Here is a 6,323-nt window from a genome sequence, read left to right on the forward strand (position 1 = left end):
GTGTAAGTAATACTTAAGCCTTTACTGAATTCTCCCATTAAGATGCCAAGACAAGATGTTTTTTGTCCAAACCACATAAACTGCTTTAAATTCTGCTCCAACAGGGGCCTTTAACTGTCCCAACTGAACTCACAGTGAAATGAGAAATGACCTTTTCACCCTGTTACCCAATTCTGCACATTCTAACATACTCTTAAAGACTAATAAACACCACAAATCTCTGCTCTTACATAATGACTTTGATATATCCCGGAAGATATATCCCAGAAGATGTTGTCGTTAACATATATTTGACATGATGATGTCATGAATGCAGCTCATCTCTCAAATGTTCAAGGTTAAGAGAGTGACATCAAAGACACATGCACAACGCTAGATTTATTTATTTTCTGACCTCCTGCTGCTGTTTCACTTGAGAACTGCTGGACAAACCCTAAAATAAACAGTACATTTTTAGAATACCTTCTCCAAGTCTGTCAGTCTTCTACTATATTTACAGGGGAGACCTCTCCTGGATCTCTGTTGTAATTACAGACTTCTGTCAAAACTATTGGGCTGAAGATGAATTACAATCATGTAACTTTTTTTTAATGTCTCACAGAATATGCCTTTTTATTAAGAATTTGGAACATTTATTTTGCAAAACAGTTTTGGTTGCAAACATCATTCAAACTAAGTTAATGATTGTTACAGTTAGCTCTCGCACACATGCACACTTATTAAACACACTGACACACTGTTTTTACAGGTATGTTAACTATTTTCATGCATGATATAGAAAATAACAGCTGTATTTCTCATATAACTTTAAGATTCACTGTATGAAAATTATTTAAAGAGTCAAAATAATAATTATAATAATCAGCCACAGTCGTTCAAAACCAGCCAAAAAACAAAACAACCCGACCAAAAAGGTGTTAGACATTCTACCAGAAATATACTGGACCCTGTATTCAGGTAGTTACACAATACATACTTTCTCCTCCTCCTTCTTTCTGCTGATGTGTCATCGTGCCTCAATGGATTTTTTTGTAATGCTGAATAATTTATTAACGTCAACAAAAGCTCTCTCCTCCATCTCTGATGCACTGAGGCACCATCAGGGAGTGGAGGCAAAATGCATAACACCATTAAGTAACCATACCACATTCAACACATTCTGTCATTAGATTAAAAAAACAAACAAGGTTTTTAATACATCATTTAATTGCAAATTTAGTGGATTCTTTTCACAGATTAATCAATTTATTCACAGATTAATATAAATAACTCGAAATGGGTATAATATTCCTATGGCACACTTAGTAGTAGGTTGTTCCACATTGACTTTGTAGATAGAGACTCAGGGTCAAATTATGCAGACATCCCTTTAAAAAAATCCTTCCTTAAAACCATCCTAGTAATTATGTAACATATAGTTGTTGTTTTTGTTTAAACACATGCATTAAATGGAGAGATGTCAGAGCAAGGGGAGGTGCCAATGGACAGGCGCCCCGAACAGTTGGGAGTTCGGTGCCTTGCTCAATGGCACCTGGCACCTAAGACTCTCTAATCAGCTACTGCCTCGCCCAAATAAATAATCCACACTGTGTCGCTCTTTTGAAATCTGAGCTTTGTGCAAAAAGATGAGGAGGTATTTTTGAACATGCTCGTGAGACTCAGCCACAAGATGGTAAAGAGACTTAATGAATGAACACACTTTTACCAGCCAGCTTGTACTTTTTAGTTAGTATGATTTGCTCTTAGATCCACATGGAAATGCTTCTCTGCTTGATGCTGCTTTCATCTGTGCTGTTGAATTGGTACTTTAATACCCTGAAGAAGCGATGGTAAATTATTAAAAATTATTTTTTATTTGCATCATGTCTACAACATGTGTGCGGTTAACTTCCCACACACAAATAGGTAAGCCTTATTCTACCATTTTTTTAACCAGTCGCTTTAGCTTGACTTTTTTTTGGTCAACATTGCAGTGTAATTATGTTAAAACACTGAACCCCCACACCGACACGAAAGGAGAGGGATAAAGGGGCAAAGGCATTGGACCAAATAAAACTGCCCATTTTGGTCCATAAAATGTCCATGACTAGTTTGAAATCATTCAAATGTAATCATCTATTTTAAAAAGGCATCTAAATATACACCTTTTGAACATAAACATGAACTTCTAGGCCTGTTTGCATTGCACCCACACAGGCAAAGTTAACCTTTTTTCTTAATCTCTTTTGTTTGTTCAAGAATGTCAACAGCAATAAAAACCAATAATGCAGGCTCAACTGAGTTCACAGACAGAGATGTCTAAAATGCACCAGATAACTCACTGAACAACACAATGATTCATGGCACATGTAAATGAAGTACAGTGTTCTTAAGTACAGTATTTGAGTAAATGTATTACTTTCCACCACTGATACACACAACTCTCTGAAAAAAAGCAGATGCTTTTGTGAACTTTTTTACTGTAAATAATAAATGACAATTGAGTCTAATATCTGATTGCGCTCAGGATGCTGTCTGTGCCTATGCTGAAAACTTGTTCAGCTGTTACAAATCTGTCCCTGGGAGCTTTGTGTACATATTGATTTTCTTTGCCTCAACTGTTCTGTCGATAATGATCTTCCATAAATTAGCTATGATCTCATACCCTGTGTGCGTGTGTGTGTGTGTGTGTGTGTGTGTGTGTGTGTGTGTGCGTGTGTGTGTGTGTGTGTGTGTGTGTGTGTGTGTGTGTGTGTGTGTGTGTGTGTGCGTGTGTGTGCGTGTGTGTGTGTGTGCGTGTGTGTGTGCGTGTGTGTGTGCGTGTGTGTGTGTGTGTGTGTTCTGGGTTTATCTATTGAGTAAATGTATTGTAAAATGTATGTTTTCATTAAAAATGAAATTTTCTTTCATTTAAAATCCATCTCAGGGTATTTAATGGTTCTAAAATATATAAAAAAAAGATTTAATTAACTTGAATTTCTTTACTGTTGATTTCTGCGTGGGTGTAAATAATAGTTCAGGTTTTGATGATCAGACGCTACTATACTGCACAACATCAACACACTGATTTTTAAAAAAAGTAGAAAACTTTATACTTTTAATTCAGATTCTAGGTTTAGCATCAAAGCCACATGGAAGCTAATAGTTACCTACTGACTAATTATTTCTTTGGTTACTATGATATCATGTGTACACATATTAGTGAGCGGGCTGCCCATGGACAGGTGCTCCAAGCAGGTGATCAGTGCCTTGGCAGTGCCCAGGAAGTGAACTGACACCTCTCCAGCTACTAGTCCACACCATACTTGGCCCGTACGGGGACTTGAGTTGGCGACCCTCCGGTTCCCAAACCAAGTCCCCCCATGGACTGAGCTAGTGCCGCCCCTGTCGTTGGAGCGTGTTAGGGATTAAAGATATCCACTGTTTTTTTTGTTGTTTTTTTTTACAGCTGACGCCAATAATGGCCTCTATTTAACAAGTTATTGTATTAAGATGTTTTGGAAATGAAAGACTGATTTTAATATTATTATTTTTATCTCATCATAGTGCACTCATTGTTAACTAATATGTAACAGAGGTTAATGTCCTAGATTCAACCACCTGAAAGAAACCATTTTGCAGTCTGAATTGTAAGTTATATAGCTCAAGAAAATTAATTTAGCTCATCTAATAATCAGATGTAAGAATACTCTACTTTATGAACGACTGCCCCTTTGTGTAATGGCTTAGTGAAACAAAATGGGCACACAGATGCATGTCTCTCAGAGAGAACAGGTAAGGTCAAAACAAAGTTTACTAGGTTGTTGAGTTTGTGTGTCTCTTTTATTCAGTTCTGCTAGAATTGAATGGGACCTCAGACACCTTTTTACAGTGCCAGAACAATCACAAGTTTGGGCTTTTCACCAGTGGAGGGCACAAGAGTTCCACTTCAGTAACCAGATAATTGTCATGACAGTAAAACATTTGGCTTCGATCTGTCTGTATGTACATGTATGTGTATATGTCTTAGTCTTGTTTCTCTCCAGCACAGATAAGTCAGTGCAGGTGTGATATCATACACTATGATTTGAGTTAACCACAGGGAGCTTTGGTTTTAGACTGAAATGCGGAAGATGTCAATTCTTATTCATGTGAACCCCCACAGACCCACTGCAGTTGGCAGAAACCCACTTGTAGTTTTCTTTCTGGTGAATAGTGTTTGAAAAATGACAAAGAGTTAGAAATTTCCAGACTATCAGACAATTTACACTTCTAGGTTGAGCTTCTAAAATTTAAGAAGATACCAAATATGTCAGCCATTTTCTAAATCAAACGGTTTATGAGGTTCAAAGTAAAAATTCAAGTTCAATTCAAAGATTTTTCAATAACCTTTCTGTGCACAGAACTAAACATACATACCCAAGCTGTGTGGCAAGGCCTGCCTGCTGCTGTCTTAATATTCTATTGTTCCAGGATTCAAAACTTGACTTGAATGTTTTTGCTTTCATGTCAAGTCTGAAGTCAAATCTCAAATTCTCATTTTTGTGACTAAAGTCTGACTCGAATCCAAGTCCCAAGTGTCATTCAAAATTTCTTTCATTCAATGTGATACAGTGGTTTAAACCTTCATTTGCTATACAAAAATGACCTTTCAGCAAACCAGGCCTAATAAACAGAAGAAGACTTTGATCATTAACAACACAGGCTTTGCTGTGATTTTGGGGTTCTCCCCTCCCGTCCCCAGTGACCTGCTGTGCATCATGCAGCTCTAAACTGAGGCAATGGGATGATGTCAGCTTCATTACTGGGGCTGAAGTCTCTGGTAACTGCACGCTTCATTGGATCACACAATCCCTTACTTCACCCCACAGCCTGCTGGGATGACAATAGAGGGAGAAACACTGAGGCTCTTCACCAGCCCTGATATGATGCAACAGTCAATTACAGTGGCTGCCAGCACAACAACAACAATAACAACATACACAACACACACACACACACACACACACACACACACACACACACACACACACACACACACACGTCAAATCTGGGTAATGAGAAGAACATGTTTGTGTTAGGCCAGTAGTTGATTTTTAATGTTCATTCAAATCTGTTAGTCTGCAATTAGAAGTATCTAGTCTAATTATGAACGTACAGTGCAGATGCCACCGGACACAGCTCAATAACAGTGTGGACTCAAAACAAAATAAAAGTAAAAGTAAAGTTTACAAAAGGGCATAAGCAATAAAACAAACCAAATCCTCCAAAATGGCCATACAGTTAAATCAACACATCTCTAAAAATGTTCAAACGGAACATTATAACCTTCAAGAAGGATTTATTGCAGCACTGTTGTATTAGACTACATTAGTTTTACCTAGGTGTACCTGATAAACTGGCAACTAAATGTATATACTGGAAAGTTGATGTGGGAATTATTTGTTTCCCTGAAAATGTTGTGCATCCTTTATGTGGATTTCTGAACTTTTGGCAAAATAAAATATGGATCAAGGGCCCATTTCATGAAATATTCAATATGACATATAGTTTCCTCTCAAATATTTTGAGAAATTCTACCAAATAAAACAAATGCCATGCTTGTGACATGCATGAGCATGCAGGGGCCCTGCAATAATCCATCAACGTTTCCATCAACTACTTTTATAAGAACATGTTGCATGTCCAGTGTTGAGCAAAATTATATAATTACTGTTATCAAGCACCAGCTACTCTGATACAGCATTTTATCTCTACTTCCAACTCAATGGGCCTTTGTGTTTGCAAACTTCATGCCCCCTCTGCTCTCTCTTCCTCTGCACTGTGTTAGCAGCCGGTAGCCCCAGTTAGGACTCACCACTGATCCACTGAGTGGAAAAAGGGTTACTAGCTGGATAGCGATAATCAGAATTTTCTAAACAAAACCTTTAACTGTCACATCAATATTTTAAGCCCAGCATTCAGCGCAGCAGCAGTTGTCCCATAATTCTGTAAAACCATAACAACTCTATAATACAACAATATATCACAAAGATACACAACAGGCACAGCTGATATGATGCTTTAACAATCATCAGCGACTTTCACTTTGACACATCTCTGGTTGCAGCTTTTGTGTGACAAAATGTTTTATGCAATACATTGCGCACGCAAACACACACACACACACACACACACACACACACACACACACACACACACACACACACACACACACACACAGACAGACACAAACACACACACACAGACACACACCTTCTCTTTAGCTCTCCAGTAAGGACAAACAGCCGTTGGACTGTCCGGCTGTGGGCATGTACAGTATGCTTGTGTGTGTGTGTGCGCGCGCATGTGTGTGTCTCCATGCT

The sequence above is a fragment of the Sander lucioperca genome, chromosome 8, assembly GCF_008315115.2.
Source record: "Sander lucioperca isolate FBNREF2018 chromosome 8, SLUC_FBN_1.2, whole genome shotgun sequence".
NCBI classification, from domain to species: Eukaryota; Metazoa; Chordata; class Actinopteri; order Perciformes; family Percidae; genus Sander; species Sander lucioperca.